Source organism: Ranitomeya variabilis, chromosome 4 (assembly GCF_051348905.1).
Source record: "Ranitomeya variabilis isolate aRanVar5 chromosome 4, aRanVar5.hap1, whole genome shotgun sequence".
Classification (NCBI taxonomy): Eukaryota; Metazoa; Chordata; class Amphibia; order Anura; family Dendrobatidae; genus Ranitomeya; species Ranitomeya variabilis.
Window position 1 is genome coordinate 700,427,741 of NC_135235.1, and position 23,663 is coordinate 700,451,403.

The 23,663-nt window shown below is 45.7% G+C and overlaps 1 protein-coding gene across 2 annotated transcripts in view; it reads right to left on the reverse strand.

Annotated features, from left to right (window-relative positions):
* The window catches only part of LOC143766454 (oocyte zinc finger protein XlCOF7.1-like), a 42,297-nt gene that overhangs the window by 13,743 nt on the left and 4,891 nt on the right, over nucleotides 1-23,663 (reverse strand). Inside the window, exons 1-2 of one of the 2 annotated variants that reach the window (XM_077254169.1) lie at nucleotides 21,520-21,631; nucleotides 12,877-13,026 (exon numbers count right to left, since the gene is read on the reverse strand). The exons of the other annotated variant lie outside the window; for it this stretch is intronic. The gene's annotated coding sequence lies outside the window, so the exon portion shown is untranslated. Of the gene's footprint in view, nucleotides 1-12,876; nucleotides 13,027-21,519; nucleotides 21,632-23,663 lie in introns of those variants that run through there. 2 annotated transcript variants of the gene reach the window in all.

Below are 23,663 nucleotides of genomic sequence, written 5' to 3' on the forward strand. Positions count from 1 at the left end.
TCAATGGAAAAAAATAATGGTGCGGAAAAATCCGCATGGAAAACGCAGCAGGTTTAAAAAAAAAAAAAAGAACCATGTAAATACTTTTTGTGGATCTGCTGCGTTTCTGCACCCATTCCATAATAGAAATCCGCAGGGGTGAAAAAAAAGGAAGAAATCCACACAAGAAAATGAACAAAATCCGCAGCAAATCCGCTAAAGAAAATGCATAAAATCTGCAAAAAAACGCACAGATTCTGATCTGTGTTTTCTGCCAACAAATGCAGAATCTGCACAGAAAATTCCACAGTCAAATCCGCAACGTGTGCATATAGCCATAAAATGTACTCAATGCAAATACAGTGGGTACGGGAAGTATTCAGACCCCCTTAAATTTTTCATTCTTTGTTTCATTGCAGCCATTTGGTAAATTCATAAAAGTTCATTTTTTCCCATTAATGTACACGCTGCACCCCATTTTGACTGAAAACAACAGAAATGTAGAAATTTTTGCAAATGTATTAAAAAAGAAAAACTGAAAATATCACATGGTCATAAGTATTCAGACCCTTTGCTCAGACACTCATATTTAAGTCACATGCTGTTCATTTCCTTGTGATCTTCCTTGAGATGGTTCTACTCCTTCATTGCAGTTGCAGTCCAGCTGTGTTTAATTAAACTGATAGGTCTTGATTTGGAAAGGCACAAACCTGTCTATAGAAGACCTCACAGCTCATAGTGCATGTCAGACCAAATGAGAATCATGAGGTCAAAGGAACTGGCCAAGGAACTCAGAGACAGAATTGTGGCAAGGCACAGATCTGGCCAAGGTAAAAAAGAATTTCTGCAGTACTTAAGGTTCCTAAGAGCACAGTGGCCTCCATAATCCTTAAATGGAAGAAGTTTTCGACCACCAAAAGTCTTCCTAGACCTGGCCGTCCTGCCAAACTGAGCAATGATGGGAGAAGAGCCTTGTTGAGAGAGGTAAAAAAGAACCCCAAGATCACTGTGGCTGAGCTCCACATATGTAGTAGGGATATGGGAAAAAGTTCTGTAAGAAGAGGGACCGTGCCGCGGGTTCCTTTTTTGTGCCGGGTCCGGAACTGTCGGGGCTGTCTCCTCTGTTGTCCGGGGGAAACAAAATGCCTCCACCTTTTTGTTGTTGAAATCGGCAAACAAGTCTATTTCTGGGGTTCCCCACATTTTCACAATTTGTTCGAAAATGGACTGATTTAAAAGCCATTTGACCTGTCCCAGTTAAGTGCGACTCAGAAAGTCTGCCTTTTGATTTCCTGCCCCCCTTCCCCCCCCCGAATGTGTAATGCAAAATGGGATAGAAGATTGCTCTCTGCTAACCTGAGGATCCTGGACGTGGTGTCCATTAGGGCCCGGGATCTGCTTCCCCCCTTATGGTTTATGTAAGCCACTACTACTCGATTGTCCGAGAATACCTGGACATGATGACCCCATGGAATATGTAGAAAACTTGATAGAGTATGACCCACTGCCCAAAGCGCTCTCTGGTTCGAAGAAGCCTCTATCTCCTAGATTTTCCACACACCCCGAGTGACCCTGTTGCCTAGATGAGCTCCCCATCCCATGGGACTTGCTTCGGTGGTAACTATGCAAGACACTTCTGTTACCCAGGGGATCCCTTTGGATAGGTTGTCGGCATCTTTCCACCAAACCAGGGGATGAATAGTAACTGAATTTAGAGTTATGTGGCCCTCTAAGTGACCCCTTAATGTTTTTGGTTTTCTAATATGTCCCACTGGAGATCCCTTGTTTCCAGCAGTGCCCACTGGACTGCTGGTAAAACAGGCGGAGAGGGAACCTAATAGGGACATCGCCCTCCTCATGGAGGGATTTTGTAATGCTTTTGACATTATGTGTGTGATGTTTTCTTTTTTGTGAGCTGGGAGGCGGCACTTTTGTTTCCGAGAGTCCAATGTAACCCCAGGAATTCCTGTACTCTGCTGGGCTCTAGGCTTGATTTCTTTAGGCTTATGAGCCAGCCTAGGTTCACTAGGGTATTCATTACTCTGTCCCTCTGCTCTGCAGTGTTGAGCCAAGTCGTTTGCTATTAGAAAATTGTCCAAATAGGGGATCATCAAAGTATCTTGTTCCCTGAGATGAGCCATCATTTCCGCTACTAGTTTGGTAAAAACACAGGGGGCTATTGATATTCTGTAGGGGAGGGCTCTGTATTGAAATTCTCTTATTTCTCTTTTATGGAAACCGCCCGTCTGAGGTATCTCTGGCATTCTTTGTGAATGGTGACGTGGTAGCACGCGTCGCTGAGATCCAAGACAGTCATAAAACAGATCGGAAACAGTATTTTGATGGTTGATTTTATTGACTATGTAAGAAATCAAAAATTCAAGATAGTGATTCAGTTTCTTCAAGTTTATTATTGTCCGATAGGTGCCGTCTGGCTTGGACACTAGAAATAGCGGGGAGTTGAATCTCTTTCCCCATTTCCTGAGGGGGGACTTTCTGAAGGACTGCTTTTTGTACGAGGTTCATGACTTCGCATTCCATGGCCCTTTGTTCTCGCATAGAGGATCTTAGGGGAGTCACTGCATAGTTTTGCGGGGGGAGAGAGATAAAGTCTATCCTCATGCTTGACTTGACTAGGTTTAAGATCCAAGGGCTGTTCGAGATTTTTTCCCAGGCCGGAAGAAAAAAGGTTAATCTTCCCCCCACTCTGGGGGACCGTCACTTTGAGGATTTATTTTATTTTGGGAGGAATTGCCAAAGAGGAACCCTCTGTCCTTCCTTCTCCCCTCATTCCATCTATTTTTCTCCCTTGGGTGTTTTCTGCGGAAAACGTTTTTGTTCCGAAAGGACTGTTTAAATGATGGGGGGCCCAGGTTTGGGAATCCCTTTTTCTTAGCCCCTGCCTTTTGGAGGATATCGTCCAGTGTCTCCACAAACAAAAATGGTCCCTCACATGGGATCGAGCATAGCTTGAGTTTTGTCAGTAAATCTCCAGGCCAGCATTTGAGCCATAGAGCTCTTCGAGCTGCATTTGAGAGGGCTGCAGATTTAGATGTTAAATGAACAGAATCAGTTGATGAGTCTGCCAGAAAGGCCGATGCACCTCTTATCATAGGAATGGATTCTAATGTCTTATTCCTGGGTTTCCCCTCCCTCAACTGTTTCTCCAGCTGATCCACCCATATCATTAGGGATCTGGAGGTACATGTTGCTGCTATGGCTGGTCTAAGGTTTCCCGCTGCCGATTCCCAGGCCCCTTTAAGGAGGGTGTCAGCTTTTTTGTCCAAGGGGTCTTTAAGTGTACCTAGGTCCTCAAAGGGGAGAGCACATTTTTTAGAGGCCTTGGCTACAGCCACGTCAAGCCTAGGGGCTTTGTCCCAAGATGTAAATAACCCCTCTTCAAAGGGGTACTTCCTTTTAAGAGAAGGTCCTTTATAGTTATTTCTGCCCAGTCTCTCCCATTCTTTTTAATTAAGGCCTAGATGTTCTCATTTAGGGGAAAACCCTATGCTTCTTCTGACCGAATCCCCAAACATTATGTCTTGAACTGTTTTAATCAGGGAGAGAGTCCATCACCCCCATGGTAGATCTTACTGCTTTTACCAGGAAATCAACTTCATCTAGGGGAAAGCAGTGACGCCCCCCCCCCCCCCTTTTCAGCATCCGAGGATGAGGAATCTGCTATATCCGAGTCTATGCCCCCAGATCTAGAGGGATCGGACTGGGAGTATATGGAGGTTTTTCTCTTTTTGGCTTTATCCCCCTGTCGTAGGGACATAAAAGACTCTGGAACTCCGATCTAATTGCAGATCTAAGTTTGGAAGCGAAGTCTGGGGTTTCTTCACAGAGTACTTGTCCTATACAAGAGTCACAGAGCTTCTTATTCCAGGACACAGACAAGGCTCTGTCGCATATGGGGCAGCACCTGTTTTTCATTTTTCCCAATCTCTTCCTTCCATAATAAAAAGGAAGAGAAGGAACACCCATTACAATGGTGAACTTTCTCGAAGGTCTCTCACCAGTCAGATGCATGCAGCTGCAGGTACCGGTTCTGGAGAAGGGGCAGAATCCAGAAGAGGATGTTCCGGAGATGGTGACTTATTCGTCACATCGGATTTTCTGCCGCGCTGTGTGGAGTGGCTGCTGGACCGGCTAGACCGCTTGTCTGCGGAAGAACGATTCTTCTGCGCATCTGACTGCTGCTTGTGGTGGTGCTGCTGCTGCCAATCGCTGTCTTCCATTTTACAGAGGACTGCACACAGTCAGAATGTTTCCTCTGTTGTCTTTTTAAATTTGCTGTGCGTATGATATCACTTCCTGTCTCCCTCCTCCACCTGCCGCGTCACCCAGGGAGCGTCTCAACTGCGCATGCGCCAGCCCGGGCCCCATAAGGAGTATTCCATTTCCGGAGCTGCGGCCATCTTGCTGCACCAGTAAGCTTGCTCCCTCCTCTCAGGGCGCACGCTATGAGCGTGTGCACCTGCCCGGACCCCGAAAGCCCCTGGGTCCTCTCCGGAGTGGCGGCCACGCTTCCCCCCGCAAGACTCTTCAGTACCAGCGGTGGCGGCCTTGGGCACCGCACCAGCCATGGCAGGAATCTCCCAACTGCCAATATTCGAACTGGCCGGTCCCGGATCTTCTGTTCTTCTAAGACGGTACTGTCCAAACTGAAGGCTATCCGTCAGGGACAGGAAACCAACTGATGCGAGGGAGAGGTACCACCCTTTTATCTGTAGGTTTTTTTCTGCCCCTGAAGGGTAGATCCCCTCTCTCCATGGTGCTGTCATGGGGGATAGAGAAATTACTTTATACAAGCATGCCAAGCTCTGCAAACCCCCTTCCCTTGAACACGTGACCCATGCTCTTGAAACACCACTATTGTGGTTGCAAAAGAGCTGAAAATACTTTGTGGCAATGCACATATTTTCCAGCACTTTTTAACCAAATGTTTCCAATTTTGTTAGATTTTATAAAATTTTGCTTGTGTTTCCAATCATGAATCCGAATGTGCCATATTCGTGCCGAATTTATGCCTGGCAATCGTTTTCTGAACAAATTCACTCATTACTACTCACATATGTTGCGCAATGCAGTACTGCTTTTTCCTCTCTGCACCCCTACCGTAAGGTCAGTGTATTACTTTGAAACAGCTTGATCTTTAAACCTAGATTGTCTATACTCATGGAAAGATATGGATATACATGCTACAGGTTAATTCATAAGACATTCAAGGGGACTCTATGTCATTTTGTGCTGCTCCTGGATCTATAAGGAGTATTAAATAAATACGTATGTACATGCACATGCTAATCCTCTCTGCATTATAAGTTATCCATATATATATATTTTTTTTCCTGCTTCCTCTCTACCTAAAGGACAAATATATACACAGGTTTATTCTAGATAGGTTGTAGGCGACTTTTTTGTAGTTCTCTTGCGTCTCCTATACTGGTGAGATATGAATCTCCAGGGATACTATTTAATATTCTCTGTATAAGATGCTGTACTATTGTGTATATAGCTGTACATAGTTTGTGTAGAGTCCTTTGTACAGGTTTTGTCTGGGAAGTATTGTTTTTAATATGGTGAATCTTACTTGTATATTTGTTTCTATAAATTTGTACAGCGCACTGATATTATGTATTTATTTTACAGTGAGGTTTTGAAAAAACACCGGATTACGTACCGGTAATGCTCTTTTATAGAGCCACGACAGCACCCACTGAGAGAGGGGATCCGCCCCCAGGAACAGGAAACCCTATGGAGAGATAAAAGGGGCGGTCCCCCTCGCTCCCACAGTTTGGGTTACAGAGATTGCGAGGAACCGCCCACCAGTATTAGTAGGCAATTTATTATCATTTTATCTTAAACTACTAATATTTACAAGAACCAATCACCCTTATCCGTGCTCATATGCAAACTAATATATAAGGGAGGGAAGTGAAGGGGTGCTGTCGTGGCTCTATAAAAGAGCATTACCGGTACGTAATCCGGTGTTTTCTCTTCGCCACGACAGCACCCACTGAGAGACTTTCAGAGACAGTTATTTGGGGGGGATTATCGTGTTAAGAACTGATCTACCGAAACACAAATCAGTGGAAGCAGATAGATCTAGTCTATAGTGACTATAGAAGGTAGTAGGAGACGACCAGGTTGCGGCCTTACATATGAGTTCTATTGGAACCTCTGCCCGCTCTGCCCAGGATGATGATATCGCCCGGGTGGAATGTGCCTTTACAGTCTCAGGTGGATCTACCCCTTTAGACGAATAGGCCAGGTATATCGCCTCCCGAATCCATCGGGATAATGTGCCTTTGGTAACACCAGCTCCTTTTCTTTGACCCTGGAAGGAAACAAAGAGAGCCCTGCTCTTCCTCCAGGGACTAGTCCTGTCTAGATAGGTTATCACAGCCCTTCTCACATCTAAAGTATGGTACTTTTCTTCCTCCTGATTCGTAGGGTTATTATAGAAGGTAGGAAGAAGGATTTCTTGAGATCTATGGAATTTAGTACACATCTTAGGCAAGTAGGAAGGGTCTGTTTTTAGGACAATCCTATCTGGCAATATTGACATAAATGGAGGATCTACTGATAGCGCCTGTATGTCACTTACCCTTCTTGCCGATACTAAGGCGACAAGAAGAGCAGTCTTGAGGGAGACATATTTAATGTGAGCAGAATCTAGAGGCTCAAACGGATGGTTTGTCAAGGCTTCAAGGACCAGATTAACATCCCAAGGAGGTGAGTTGGGGATATGGACTGGTTCTGCTCTCTGGCAGGCTGAGATGAATCTGGATATCCATCTATCTCCTGCAACGTTGTGACTATATAAAGCCCCTAGCGCTGAAACATGCACTTTTAAGGTGTTAACTGAGAGGCCTAAATCACGTCCTCTTTGGAGAAATTCAAGAATAATAGGGACTGGAATTTCATTTGACAAGGCTGAGGGATAGAGGCTTAAAAATTTTTTCCATACTCTTACATAGATCGATGTAGTGGATCTTTTCCTACTCAGCAATAGGGTATCGATTAGTTTATCAGAGAAGCCCCTTAGTTTTAACAGCTGCCTCTCAAATCCCAGGCTGTCAACCGCAGACCCTTCACATGAGGGTGGTTGAAGGGCCCCTGGGAAAGCAGATCTTGATTCTCTGGGAGAATCCATGGATCCGAGATGGACATGGCTCTGAGCAGGGAAAACCATGGTCTCTTTGGCCAGAATGGAGCGATCAATATCACACTCGCTCTGTCCTCTCTTATCTTCCTGATGACTGTTGGAAGAAGAACCATCGGGGGAAAGGCATATGCCTTCTGAAATGTCCATGGAATCTGGAGGGCGTCGAGAACATCGGGGTTGTCTGTTCGAAACATTGAGGCGAATGTTTTTACTTGCCTGTTGTCTCTTGTGGCAAAGAGATCTATGTCGGGTATACCCCATTTTATAGTTATCATACTGAATATCCGACGATTTAACACCCACTCCCCCTGATGGAGGGTATGACGACTGAGAAAGTCTGCTTTCGCGTTGTCTATCCCTCGGACATGAAGTGCTGATAAGGACAGAAGATGATTTTCGGCTATAGTCAAGATGTTTTCGGCTATAGACATGAGAGTGCCTGATCTCGTTCCGCCTTGATGGTTGACGTAAGCCACTGATGTCATGTTGTCTGAGAGAACCCTGGTATGTGTTCCGTGCAACTGTGGGAGGAATTCACATAGGGCATGATAGATGGCTTTTAGTTCTTTTTTATTTGAGGAGTCGTCTAATTCCGAAACCGACCACAGCCCCTGGACAACCTGGTTCCCCAAGTGTGCCCCCCAACCATGAGGGCTGGCATCCGTAAATATTATGTTTGAGGGTTTAACCTCCCAGGGAACCCCGATAATTAGATGATCTGGTTGTAACCACCAGGTTAGAGATTGGATTACGTCACTAGAAAGGGAAATTTTACCGTCTAATCGGCCATGTAATTTTATCTCCTCATTTAAAATTGCATACTGTAAGCACCTCGAGTGGAACTGGGCCCATGGAACCGCTGGTATACATGACGTGAAGGAGCCAAGTAAGGACATACCCTCCCGAAGGGAAATTATAGGTTTATCTAGTATAGACTGAACTTTATTCCTCACCGTCATCTGTTTAGATTCTGGGAGAAAACACCTTTGAGTTATAGAGTCTAATATGATCCCCAAAAATACCTGTCGAGTCGTTGGGATTAACCTAGATTTTTCCCAATTTATTATCCATCCTAAGTTCTGCAAGGATGAAATCATGTGACTTAATCTTTGTTGACATTGTGAGGGGGATTTTCCTACTACTAGAAGGTCGTCTAGGTATGGAATTATGAGGGTGTCTTTTAATCTTAGAAATGACATGACCTCTGACATTAGTTTAGTGAATACCCTTGGAGCAATTGACAGTCCAAAGGGCATTGCTGTGTACTGAAAGTGCCGTATATATCCTTTTATGACAACCGCCACGCGGAGATATTGTTGATGTTTTTTAAAGATTGGGAGATGGTAATACGCATCTTTCAAGTCCAGAACCGTCATGAAGCAATGGGGAAACAGGAGTTTTATGGTGGAACGGATAGACTCCATTTTAAAGGTTTGATTCTCTAAGAAGGTGTTTAATTTTTTAAGGTTTATAATGGTTCTAAATGATCCATCCGGTTTTGGTATTAGAAATAACGGGGAGTAAAACCCTTTGCCCTCCTGAAGAAGTGGAACTTCCACCAATACCCCCTTGGACAGAAGACTCATTACTTCCTGTTCCAATGCCTCCTGTTGTGATTGAGATTTTAATGAAGTCAATAGAAATGAGTCCGGAGGGACTCGGGAAAATCTTAATTTTAAGCCGGAGGTGACAAGATCATTTGCCCAACTATTTGATGTTATCAGCCGCCATTTATCTGCGAAGGAGGATAATCTACCTCCCACAGGTAGATCCGCTCTAACGGGGTTTGTCCTCAGGTTTGAAAGGGCGCTTCCCGAAGAATGCACCCCTTTGTTTGGTGTCTCTAGTGGCCCAGCGGTCCTGGTTCTTAAAATCTTTCCTTCTATTAAACACTGGCTTCCGGAACGCTCTCCTATAGGATGGAAGGTAATTAACATTAGGGAAGCCCTTTTTTCTCTCTCCCGCTTTAGTTAAGATCTCGTCTAGTTTAGTACCAAACAGGTACTCACCCTGACATGGGAGGCCACACAATTTAGATTTTGTTTGGGGATCCCCCTTCCATCCCTTAAGCCACAGGGCTCTACGTGCTGCATTCGTGAGTCCCGCTGATTTGGCCGCCAAGCGTATGGAGTCAGCAGATGAGTCCACCAGGAAGGCTGTAGCCCCTCTAATCAAAGGTATAGAGGATATTAATTTGTCTCTAGAGAGACCGCTTTTTAGTCCCTCTTCCAGGTCATTTAGCCAGACTAGCATGGACCTGGCGGTGCATGTAGCCGATATTGCCGGCCTAAAGGCTCCCGTACATGACTCCCAGGCTCTTTTTAAAAGAGTGTCGGTTTTACGGTCCAGTGGGTCTTGTAATGAGCCCGAATCCTCCACGGGCAGTGAGGATTTTTTGGATGTGGATGCCACTGCTGCATCCACCTTCGGGGCTTTTGACCATAATGAGAACTCATCATCATTAAATGGATAACGTCTTTTTGAGGTTGGAGGTAAACCCCTTTGCCCCTGGCTTTCCCACTCTTTCTTGATTAGATCTTTTACTGCCGCTATTACAGGAAAGGAGGGTCTTTTCTTTTCTGACAGACCAGCGAACATGATATCCTGCTGCGTTTTAGGGACCTTAGAATCTTCAATGCCCATGGTGTTGCAGACTGATTTTACCAGGTTATCAATGCTGTCGGTGGGAAAGCATGTATTTTGGTCCTCATCTGAGGAAACGTATTCACGGGAAATATCAGAGTCTGCATTTTCTCTATCAGACGACTGGTCAGATATAGGGGAAACGTACCCCTTTTTTCCTCTAGTACGCGGCTCTTTGACAGAACTATGTAGGGCTCGTAGTTCTTCTCTAATCATGACCCTAATGTCTTCCGATTTAACGGAGGCTTCTTCCCGTAGGGTAGAGTCAATACACGGTTTACAAAGCCTCTTTTTATGACTATCTGGAAGGGGCTGGAGACATAACGCACACTGTCTGTGTTTCGTTTTTTCCGTCCTTTTGGCCGGCTGATGAGGAGGAGACTGAGGCACGGGTTGAGGAATGGCACGATCCGACTTGCTCTTCCTAGAAGATCCGCTCTGCTTAGAGCGGCTGGTGCTGGTATGGCTGCGTGGAGTGGATGCGGTGGGTTCTAACGAAGACATCACAGCGTCCGGCGCAGAATCCATAGTGGACGCCGGAGCGTTATCGCCGGCGTCCTTTCATATGGGGGCCGCCATCTTCTTCCGGTTGTACCCGGAAGCGCTAGTCACTTCCGGGTCGCGGCCATACTGTATGGGCCTGCGCTGCCGCCGGTGTCAGCGCAGGCGCTGTCCTCCTCCTCCATCACCCCGGAAGTTTACCTGTACTTCCGGGGGAATACACTGGGGCTCCATGCTGCATATGCGTCCGCCGAGGACGGCGCGACGCTAACCTCACCACAGCGTTGCTCCCGCAGACGAAAAACCGGCTGGAATCCCGTGAGCCAGCAACCACCGTCCTGGCCTCACGGCGTCTGCCAGCAGAGGGGGGAAACCGAAGCAGGACCCCCGACGCTGCTTCCAGCTCTGGAGCCCTTGCCGTCCCCTAAGGTAAACCGCGCAAGCGGCATCCAGGCTGGGCATCCTCTTCTCTCCATGGATTCCCGTAGGAACAGGAAACCAAACTGTGGGAGCGAGGGGGACCGCCCCTTTTATCTCTCCATAGGGTTTCCTGTTCCTGGGGGCGGATCCCCTCTCTCAGTGGGTGCTGTCGTGGCGAAGAGAAAAAACCGTCCTCGGTCGAAACGTTAACCTTATTGTCCGCAATCTGTATACGTCATAGAGCACCTGGTGATGTCTGTACACACAAATAAAGATATACTTTTGGCATAAAAATTCATACTACTGGAGTGCGGCTGTTTTTCATGAAGATTGATACATACAATGATACCGTCATCCCTCCGATCCCTTCATAGTGTTACTGTATAATGTCCCAGCAGTGTCACCTCTCCAGACAGCAGTTCAATCATCTTGTAGGTGAGTTCTAGGATCTTCTGGTCATTGATGTCCTCATGTATCAGGGGGTGAGGTGGAGGCCCCATGATTAGGCTCAGGGGTCTTCCCCATCACTCAGACACAGGGTCCTGACAGTGCTCACTAGAGGTCTTCTCCACTGTGTAATCCTGGTTATGGAGAGACACATTAATCATAGCTCCCAACCGTCCCTCATTGTGCGGGACTGTCCCGGATTTGAAGCTTTGCCCTCGCACGGGACGCTCTGATCCCGCAGACAGCAGGAAAGCGAACTGACATGCCCCCTTGTGTTAAGCCACGCCTCTGTGTTAAGCCAAGTCCTGGGTCACCTCCCGACTGACCAACCCCCCCTGCGCTCGCCCCAGCCACCCGCCCACCTGCCTCCCTCCCATCTGCCCTCCTTGAAGACGACACTCACCTTGCTCCAGCGATGCCTGGTCTTGGCGTACACAGCTCGTCCTGAATGAGCGGTCACACGGTACCGCTCATTAAGGTCATGAATATGCGCATATTCATGACCTTAATGAGCGGTATCACATGACCGCTCACGCAGGAAGGTGCTGCGCCGGGAGTTGGAACAGAGCGAGAGGCATGTCGGCGCGGCTGTGCAGTGTGGCACAGGTGAGTATGGGACGGGGGGACGGGGTGATGAAGGAGGACATAAGCCGGCGCGCCATGCAAGATGGGGGCGGGGTGGGGGTGTAGAGATAAGCCATGCATTCAGGGGGGAGTATGAGCCATGCATCAGGTGGGAATATGAGCCATGCATTCGGGGGGGGGGGAATATAAGCCATGCATTCAGGGGGGGGGAATATGAGCCATGCATTCAGGGGGGGAATATGAGCCATGCATTCAGGGGGGGGAAATATGAGCCATGCATACAGGAGGGGGGATATGAGCCATGTATATGGGATGGGAGGGAGATGAGCCATGCATACAGGAGGGGGGGGTCATTATACAGTATTGAGCATCATGTGGGATCATTATACAGTATGGAGAACTGTGTGTGGCCATTATACAGAATGGAGCATCATGTGGCCATTATACAATATGGAGCCTCATGTGCGGTCATTATACAGTATGGAGCCTCATGTGCGGTCATTATACAGTATGGAGCATCATGTGCGGCCATTATACAGTATAGAGCATCATGTGCGGCCATTATACAGTATGGAGCATCATGTGCGGCCATTATACAGTATGGAGCATCATGTGCGGCCATTATACAGTATGGAGCATCATGTGCAGTCATTATACAATATGTAGCATCATATGCGGCCATTATACAGTATGGAGCATCATGTGTAGTCATTATACAGTATGGAGCACTATGTGGCCATTATACAGTGTTGAGCATCATGTGTGGCCATTATACAGTATTGAGCATCATGTGTGGCCATTAAACAGTATTGAGCATCATGTGTGGCCATTATACGGTATGGAGCACTGTGTGGCCATTTTTTTTGTTTAATTATTGTATATGAAACAGTGTGGATATGGGTGTGACTAATTATGAATGGGTGTGGTCAGAGGTGTGGCCTAAAATTTGCCGCGGCGCGCGTTGCGCGCTGCAAACTTTGTCCCTCTTTCCCATCTTCAAAAGTTGGGAGGTATGCATTAATAAATCTCACTACAGACATTTCCAGAGTCGTCGCCTCTCCAGTTCTGTCCATTTGTTATTCCCATATATAAGAATGATGTAATGTGACGTCATCAGAATCTCTCACCTCTCCAGTAAGCCGGAAGAGGATCTCTAGGGTGAGGTGTAATATCCTCTCCGCAATCTTGTCTCTGTCCATATCCATCTTTGACGGGTAATTCAGAAAAATGATTTTATATGGAAGATCTTCACTGAGAGGATTCGATATTGTAGAGATCTGAATGAGAAGATGAGCAGATGTAACATCATAAAAATCCTGTGTAAGAGATCCATGGTCAGCAAATGCTGTGGATCGGACGCTATATACATCCGCAACAGCCAGATGTTAAAGCATAGTGGTTGGGATCTTATGAAATCCCATCTCCACTATGCGCGCAGGGTCGCCTCCGGCATTCCCACGTATACGCACATTCGGCGCATCTTTCCAGACAGCAGCATGTCAATTTTTCTTGTGGAGACACTCAGTCTCCGCAAGATAAATTTCATAGTCCAATGTGTTATGATCCTTAGTGGCTGAGGATCACAGAACTGACTAGCTAAGTAACTGAACATAGGACGAGCTCTAGGGAGGTGGTAACTGGACTGACCGCAATCCTGATCCTAACCGCACACACTAAAGGTAGCCGGTGAACGTGCCTAAATTCCTAGACGGCTCGACGCAGCCTGAGAAACTAGCTACCCCTAGAGAGAAAGCAAAGACCTCACTTGCCTCAGAGAAATAACCCCAAAGATATAGAAAGCCCCCAACAAATAATAACGGTGAGGTAAGGGGAAAATACAAAAACATAGACATGAAACAGATTCAGCAAATGAGGCCCGCTAATACTAGATAGCAGAAGATAGATAGTAAACTGTGCGGTCAGTAGAAAACCCTATACAAAATATCCACGCTGAGAATTCAAGAACCCCCACACCAACCAACGGTGTGAGGGGAGAAACTCAGCCCCCTAGAGCTACCAGCAAGCGAGGAAATCACATACTAGCAAGCTGGACAAAGAATAATAATAAACCAAGAAAAATATTGAACACTGATGAGCAAAAAATGAACAAACAGAAACTTAGCTTCTCTTGGAGAGACTGATAACGAAGGTAGTCAGGAGAGATCAAAATAGCACTGAATACATCGACAGCAGGCAACAACTGAAAGTCCAGGTGAGCTAAATAGGAAACCAACTAGCAGATAACGAGACAGCTGATACCAGCCACAGACCCGCAGAATGACAAAAAGAGCCACCAGAGGGAGCCCAAAGATTGCACTCACACAGTACCACTTGTGACCACAAGAGGGAGCCCAAAAACAGAGTTCACAACAGTACCCCCCTTGAGGAGGGGTCACCGAACCCTCATCAAAACCCCCAGGGCGATCAGGATGAGCCACATGGAAGGCATGAAGCAAATCGGCCGCATGAACATCAGAGGCGACAACCCAGGAATTATCCTCCTGACCATAGCCCTTCCACTTAACCAAATACTGCAGCTTCAGTCTAGAAATACGAGAATCCAAGATCTTCTCCACCACGTACTCCAATTCGCCCTCAACCAGCACCGGAGCAGGGGGCTCAACAGAAGGAACCACAGGCACCACATACCTCCGCAACAAAGACCTATGGAACACATTATGAATGGCAAACGACGCTGGGAGGTCCAAACGAAATGACACAGGGTTAAGGATTTCCAAAATCTTATAAGGACCGATGAAGCGAGGCTTGAACTTAGGAGAGGAGACCTTCATAGGAACATAACGAGAAGACAGCCATACCAAATCCCCAACACGAAGTCGGGGACCCACACCGCGACGGCGGTTGGCAAAGCGCTGAGCCTTCTCCTGTCACAACTTCAAATTGTCCACCACAAGGTTCCAAATCTGCTGTAACCTATCCACCACAGAATCCACCCCAGGACAGTCAGAAGGCTCCACCTGACCCGAGGAAAAACGAGGATGAAAACTAGAATTACAAAAAAAAGGCGAAACCAAAGTAGCAGAACTAGCCCGATTATTAAGGGCAAACTCGGCCAATGGCAAGAAAGTAACCCAATCATCCTGATCAGCAGAAACAAAACATCTTAAATAAGTTTCCAAGGTCTGATTAGTTCGCTCGGTTTGGCCATTCGTCTGAGGATGGAAGGCCGATGAAAAAGACAAATCAATGCCCATCTTAGCACAAAAGATCCGCCAAAATCTGGACACAAACTGGGATCCTCTGTCAGACACAATATTTTCAGGGATGCCGTGCAAATGAACCACATTCTGAAAAAATAGAGGAACCAAATCGGAGGAGGAAGGCAACTTAGGCAAGGGCACCAAATGGACCATTTTAGAAAAACGATCACACACCACCCAGATGACAGACATTCTCTGAGAGACTGGAAGATCCGAAATAAAATCCATGGAAATGTGCGTCCAAGGCCTCTTCGGGACAGGCAAAGGCAAAAGCAAACCGCTGGCACGAGAACAGCAAGGCTTAGCCCGAGCACAAATCCCACAGGACTGCACAAAGGAACGCACATCCCGCGACAAGGAAGGCCACCAGAAGGACCTACCCACCAAATCTCTGGTACCAAAAATCCCAGGATGACCTGCCAACACCGAAGAATGAACCTCGGAAATAACTCTGCTGGTCCATCTATCTGGGACAAACAGTCTCTCTGGTGGACAACGGTCAGGTCTATCCGCCTGAAATTCCTGCAACACTCGTCGCAAATCTGGGGAAATGGCAGACAAAATCACTCCCTCTCTGAGGATACCAGCCGGCTCTGAAACTCCCGGAGAGTCAGGCACAAAACTCCTAGAAAGAGCATCAGCCTTCACGTTCTTCGAACCAGGCAGGTACGAGACCACGAAATCGAAACGGGAGAAAAACAACGACCAACGAGCCTGTCTAGGATTCAGCCGCTTGGCAGACTCGAGATAAATCAGATTTTTGTGATCAGTCAAGACCACCACACGATGCTTAGCTCCCTCGAGCCAATGTCGCCACTCCTCAAATGCCCACTTCATAGCCAACAACTCCCGATTACCAACATCATAATTCCGCTCGGCAGGCGAAAACTTTCTTGAAAAGAAAGCACAAGGCTTCATCACAGAGCAATCAAAGCTTCTCTGCGACAAAACAGCCCCTGCTCCAATCTCAGAAGCATCAACCTCGACCTGAAAAGGAAGAGATATCAGGCTGACATAAGACTGGAGCCGAAGAAAACCGGCGCTTCAGCTCCCGAAAGGCTTCCACGGCCGCAGGAGACCAATTAGTCACATCAGAACCCTTCTTGGTCAAATCCGTCAAGGGCTTAACCACGCCAGAAAAATTAGCAATGAAGCGACGGTAAAAATTAGCAAAACCCAAGAACTTCTGAAGACTCTTAACAGATGTAGGCCGAGTCCAGTCATGAATAGCCTGGACCTTGACTGGGTCCATCTCAATAGTAGAAGGATAAAAAATAAAAAGGAAACCTTCTGTACTCCGAAGAGACATTTTGAGCCCTTCACAAATAAGGCATTGGCACGCAGGACCTGAAATACCATCCTGACCTGCTTCACATGGGACTCCCAATCATCAGAAAAGACCAAAATGTCATCCAGATATACAATCATAAATTTATCCAGATATTCTCGGAAGATGTCATGCATGAAGGACTGAAACACAGAAGGAGCATTAGAAAGTCCAAAAGGCATCACCAAGTACTCAAAATGGCCTTCGGACGTATTAAATGCTGTTTTCCATTCATCACCCTGCTTAATACGCACAAGGTTATACGCACCACGAAGATCTATCTTGGTGAACCAACTGGACCCCTTAATCCGAGCAAACAGATCAGACAATAATGGCAAAGGATACTGAAATTTGACCGTGATTTTATTTAGAAGACGATAATCTATACAAGGTCTCAGAGAACCATTCTTCTTGGCCACAAAAAAGAATCCTGCACCAAGAGGGGAGGAGGACGGGCGAATATGTCCCTTCTCCAAAGACTCCTTTATATAACTCCGCATAGCGGCATGTTCAGGTACAGACAAATTAAAAAGTCGTCCCTTAGGGAACTTACTACCAGGAATCAAATTTATAGCACAATCACAATCCCTATGAGGAGGCAGGGCACCGGGTCTGGGCTCATCAAATACATCCTGGTAGTCCGACAAAAACTCAGGGACCCCAGAAGGAGTGGAAGAAGCAATTGACACCAAAGGAGCATCGCCATGAATCCCCTGGCAACCCCAACTTGACACAGACATAGCTTTCCAATCCAGGACTGGATTATGGGCCTGCAGCCATGGCAGACCCAACACAACAACATCATGCAAATTATGCAGCACAAGAAAGCGAATCACCTCCTGATGTACAGGAGTCATGCACATGGTCACTTGATTCCAATACTGAGGCTTATTCTCAGCCAATGGTGTAGCATCAATTCCCCTCAGTGGAATAGGGAATTTTAAAGGCTCCAGGACCAAACCACAGCGCCTGGCAAACGAAAAATCCATCAGATTCAGGGCAGCACCTGAATCCACAAAAGCCATAACCAAGTAGGATGACAGAGAACAAATTAAAGTAACAGACAAAATGAATTTAGGCTGTATAGTACCAACGGTGACAGATTTAGCGATTTTTTTTTAAGCGCTTCGAGCATGCTGAGATAACATGAGCAGAATCACCACAGTAAAAGCACAACCCATTTTGACGTCTATGACTTTGCCGCTCAATTCTGGTCAGAATTCTGTCACATTGCATAGACTCAGGTTTCTGTTCAGAAAACACTGCCAGATGGTGCGCAGGTTTGCGCTCCCGCAAACGCCGATCAATCTGAATGGCCAAAGCCATTGAGTCATTCAGACTTGCAGGCGTGGGGAACCCCACCATAACATTCTTAATGGCTTCAGAAAGACCTTCTCTGAAATTTGCAGCCAGGGCATACTCATTCCATTGAGTAAGCACCGACCATTTCCTAAATTTTTGACAATACACCTCTGCTTCATCCTGACCCTGAGAGAGGGCCAGCAAAGCCTTTTCTGCCTGGTTCTCAAGATTAGGTTGCTCATAAAGCAGTCCAAGCGCCAGAAAAAACGCATCCACATTCAGCAATGCAGGATCTCCTGGCGCCAGGGAGAAAGCCCAATCTTGAAGGTCGCCACGTAACAAGGAGATAACAATTTTAACTTGCTGAGCGGAATCACCAGAGGAACGAAGTCTCAAAGAAAGAAATAATTTACAATTATTCTTAAAATTCAGAAACCTAGATCTATCTCCAGAAAACAACTCAGGAATAGGTATTTTTGGCTCTGACATAGGACTGTGAACAACAAAATCCTGAATGCTTTGTACCCTTGCAGCAAGATGATCCATACTAGAAGTCAGACTCTGAATATCCATGTCTGCAGCTGAACTCAAAGCCACCCAGAGATTAAGGGGAGGAGAGAAGCTGGACAGACTGCAGCAAAGGAAAAAAAAAAAAATTGCACTCAGGACTTCTCTTATCCCACTTCTGCGATGCATTAAACACTTTTGGCCTGCTGTACTGTTACGATCCTTAGTGGCTGAGGATCACAGAACTGACTAGCTAAGTAACTGAACATAGGACGAGCTCTAGGGAGGTGGTAACTGGACTGACCGCAATCCTGATCCTAACCGCACACACTAAAGGTAGCCGGTGAACGTGCCTAAATTCCTAGACGTCTCGACGCAGCCTGAGAAACTAGCTACCCCTAGAGAGAAAGCAAAGACCTCACTTGCCTCAGAGAAATAACCCCAAAGATATAGAAAGCCCCCAACAAATAATAACGGTGAGGTAAGGGGAAAATACAAACGTAGAAATGAAACAGATTCAGCAAATGAGGCCCGCTAATACTAGATAGCAGAAGATAGATAGGAAACTGTGCGGTCAGTAGAAAACCCTATACAAAATATCCACGCTGAGAATTCAAGAACCCCCACACCAACCAACGGTGTGAGGGGAGAAACTCAGCCCCCTAGAGCTACCAGCAAGCGAGGAAATCACATACTAGCAAGCTGGACAAAGACTAATAATAAACCAAGAAAAATATTGAACACTGATGAGCAAAAAATGAACAAACAGAAACTTAGCTTCTCTTGGAGAGACTGATAACGAAGGTAGTCAGGAGAGATCAAAATAGCACTGAATACATCGACAGCAGGCAACAACTGAAAGTCCAGGTGAGCTAAATAGGAAACCAACTAGCAGATAACGAGACAGCTGATCCCAGCCACAGACCCGCAGAATGACAAAAAGAGCCACCAGAGGGAGCCCAAAGATAGCACTCACACAGTACCACTTGTGACCACAAGAGGGAGCCCAAAAACAGAGTTCACAACACCAATGTATAGGATGCGGTGATTCCGCATGGTTCAATGAACACAGGCGGAATTACCGTGCGTACAAAAGCCGGCAGCGCTTTGGACGGAGCAGACATGTGCTGAGTCCAAAGCGCTGCCCATACTGGCCATGGAAACATACCCTAATAATACAATTACTGGAGATAATAAGGGAAACATATGAGGAGATTTATTATTTTACACTATTTAGTGTAAAATAAAGCCAGGCTGAATCAAGGAATGCAGAAACATCTGAACAAAAGGATGAACGTCATCAAAATTACGTAGGCAGGCTGACCAGAGTTTGGATGTGTTTCACTACGACCCAATTCAGGACTATAGGTCACATCTGAAAATCATAATATGCAAAATGGACGTAATATGTTATGATCTGGTGGCCTAGGAGCAGCATGAGACATACTCTGGAGAAGGTGGTACCTGTACTGACCGCAGACCCTGAACTTAACACCGCAACTAGAAGTAGCCGTGGAATGTACCTAACACTCCCTAGATATCTCGACACAGCCGGAGGACTAAATACCCCTAGAGATAGAAAAGGGAAAACTATCTTGCCTCAGAGAAAATCCCCAAAGGATAGACAGCCCCCCACAAATATTGACTGTGAGAGAGGAGAGGGAAATAACATACGCAGACTGAAATCAGGATTTAGCAAAGGAGGCCGCTTCTAGCTAAACAGAAAGGATAGGACAGAGTACTATGCGGTCAGTATTAAAACACTAGAAAATATCCACCACAGAAAATACAAAATCTCCACACCTAACTAAAGATATGGAGGGTATATCTGCATCTCCAGAGATACCAGCTTGGCTAAACAAATCCTTATACAGACCAAGCTGGACAAGACAAAACATGGAAAAGAACTGAACAATAAGGCCCACAGCATGTGGAGTGCAAAAATCAAGGCCAGAACTTATCTTTGTTGAAATGAACAGCAAAGCAGGAGAGACCAGGCAGGGATGTGAATCCTCCAGGAACAATGGACAACTGGCACTGACTAAAGGGTCAAGCAAGAGTCAGACTAAATAGCCCAGTCAGAATTGCCATAAGTGGACACACCTGATGAATGCAGCGATCCAAAGACAGCAGCGCTACCACTTATAACCACCGGAGGGAGCCCAAGAACAGAATTCACAACAGTAATATGAGAACATTGTCGAGCAAAGAAGTTTAACTTTAAATCGCCTGGTGTGTGGTGGTCAATGGTAAAGTCAGTTTGTCACCTTTAACTCTACCTCCCGAACCACCTTTTTCATACATGTTGGGAACAACTCATGAGTCTAAGCATTTACTGCACATTATTAGGAGATACAATTCATATTTCTAGATGACATCCTATGGTGAGACAGCTGGACTTGAAGAAGGATTTATGCTGATTTTCAAAGTCCAGGGACAAATATATCACAAAATAGGTTTGATACTAAATCAAGACCCAACATTTTTACAAATTTACTGTTTGGGAGATGAACAGATACAAGCTGTTCGGCGTTGTGACGCTATACCTAAGACAAAGACATTGTTTTGAATTTGCAAAGATTTTTCCGTCAACACAATCAGTTAATAAACTTTTTTAATACAGCTTTAGAAAGAATGCCAAGTGCGGAATAATAATTATAATAATTGTAATAAGAGCCGACAAAACACCAGTTGGTGAGCACAAAAGGAGATTTACCATATATACTCGTGCATAAGCAGAGATTTCCAGTACTTTTCATGTGCTGAAAGTGCCCCCCTTGGCTTATACATGAGTTATGGTCCAGAAAGCAGGCGGGGGAGCGATGAGCCAGCGGCTGTAGCACAGCGACAGCTGCAGCCGCCAGCTTCCAGAAGACATCAATACTCACCCACCGTCACTGCATCCTCGTCCCTGCATCTCTGTCCAGGCAGCTCTTTCCTGTTCCTGTGCTCAGTCATCACGTGGTACCGCTCATTAAGGACATGAATATGGATGCCACTCCACTCCCATAGGTGTGGAGCGCATATTCATGACCTTAATGAGTGGTACCACGTAACCGCTTAGCAAAGGAAGAACTGCGGCGCCGGGACAATCAGCAACGGAGCGAGGAAGGTGAGTATGACGGGGGAGTCATGCATACAGGGATGGGATCGGGGGAGCCGAGCATACAAGGATGGGACCGGGGGAGCCGAGCATACAGGGTGTTAGAAAAAATAACTCTTCCTTACTTTTTCAAGTAATAATACGGTGAGAATAGAAAAGGAAAGCAATATTGAATTGTGTGGATAAAACAAATCTTGTTTAATGTCCATTCAAAACGTGATTACAAAAATGAAGAAAAAGTAAATTCATAAGTTAATAGCACACAAATTAAGTATTAGATTATAAAAGAGAAATCAAGCATTGATCTTACATATGGTCTTGAGGTATGACGTGGTCCATGTTGAGATTCCCAAGAAATGAGAGATCTGCCGAACTGGAGCTGGGTATTTCCTTATATACTCTTTTGACCCATAGGCTTACATTGGTTACTATTGTTCTACCTCATAACCACATAAGGTGATCTACCGCTATGTTCATAGCTCGTACCATATTAGCAGAACCTAGTAGCTTGCAGAATATGCATATTGGTTCTGTACATTACCTCATTCCATATTGCCTAAATATATATATTGCTTGTGTTCGTGACAATAACATTAGTCATCCACTTATAGCCTCATTTTGACAAGTATCTAACTTTGACATACAGAGAACAGATGTAAGCCAAGATCCTCAGAATAGCTCAGTCACACACTACCTAGAACTTCTGTTCATTAATTGAACTCTGTATATACGTTAAGTAATCTTTAATATTTTCATTATTATTATTAATATTTTACACAGGGATGGGACTGGGGGAGCCGAGCATACAGGGATGGGACCGGGGGAGCCCAGCATACAAGGATGGGACCGGGGGAGGCGAGCCATGCATACAAGGATTGGACTGGGGGAGCCAAACCATGCATACAAGGATGGGACGGGGGAGCCATGCATACAACAGGGGGAGCCACACAGAGCAGGACAGGACGGGGAGAACCACACATACCGAGATAGGGATGAGGGGACTATACATACCTGGCATATACTCGAGTCAATAAGCTTACTCAGATTTCCGTGGCAAAATTAAGTGCCTCGGCTTATACTCGGGTCGGCTTATACACAAGTATATACAGTAATTCTCCCAGTGTTAGTGAAGGAGCTATTGTAATGGTTGGACGGGACTTTCTAAGCCGAGATATAATTATTCAGCGACGAAGCGAAAATCTTCATTGTACTACAGAAACACATAGATCATATGATGCTCTGCAATATCGTATAATACTGTGGAATGGCCAAGATGGCGATCACTATAATCTAACGCAGACTGATCCCAGCACTGCGAGGCCGACCAATAAACCAACCAATAAAATATCAACTATGGACTTCTACGCCTACCAAATAATGACCAGACAACAATGGAGGTAACTTTCTCATCAGTGTATAGTAGATCTGTATGCCAAGGTGGAAAGCGAGCGTCTTTGGTACATACGGCTGAAGAAAGAAATATTCAGAGTGGATGAATACATTAATTTAAGAAATGCTATTGCCAATTTTGACAATGTGGTGGACATTGGGGGAATGGTTATTTTACAGGAAGTCCCAGACATATGCACGAGTACGCGCAGGACGCCATGACACATGTTCGGATATATGACGGTCCAGATTTGTTTATTACAGTTACGTGTAATCCAACTTGGCCTGAGATAAGGGAAGAGCTTCAGAATGGTCAGTGCCCCTCTGATCAACAGGATTTAAAGGGAACCTGTCAGCAGGATTGTGCACAGTAACCTACAGACAGCATCAGCTCGGCGCCATTATACTGATTACATTGATACCTGGTGATGAAATCCGTCTTGTGGTTGTGGTTTAATCTTTATTTGTAGTTTTCAGTTAATGAGATTCTCGTGCTCCGGGGTGGGGCTGTGGGCGGGGCTCCAGGATGGGACTGTGGGCGGGGCTTTATGTGATGCTCTGCTTACATATTAATACTGATGGCTTCTGACAGGTCACTGATCCCTCACTGACGTGCTCCCTATTTTACATATTGAATATACCGTATATACTCGAGTATAAGCCGATACCCCTAATTTTGCCACAAAAAACTGGGAAAAATTAATGACTCGAGTAGAAGCCTAGGGTGGGAAATGCAGCAGCTACTGGTAAATTTAAAAAATAAAAAAATAGATACCAATAAAAGTAAAATTAATTGAGACATCAGTAGGTTAAATGTTTTTGTGAGTATCCATATCGAATCAAGAGCCTCATATAATGCTCCATACAAAATACACCCCATATAATGCTCCATAAAGTTTATGATGGGCCCCATAAGATGCTCCATACAAAAATATGCCTCATATGATGCTGTATAAAGGTTGATTATGGCCCCATAAGATGCTCCATACAGACATTTGCCCCATATGATGCTGCATAAAGGCTGATTATGGCCCCATAAGATGCTCCATAGAGATATTTGCCCCA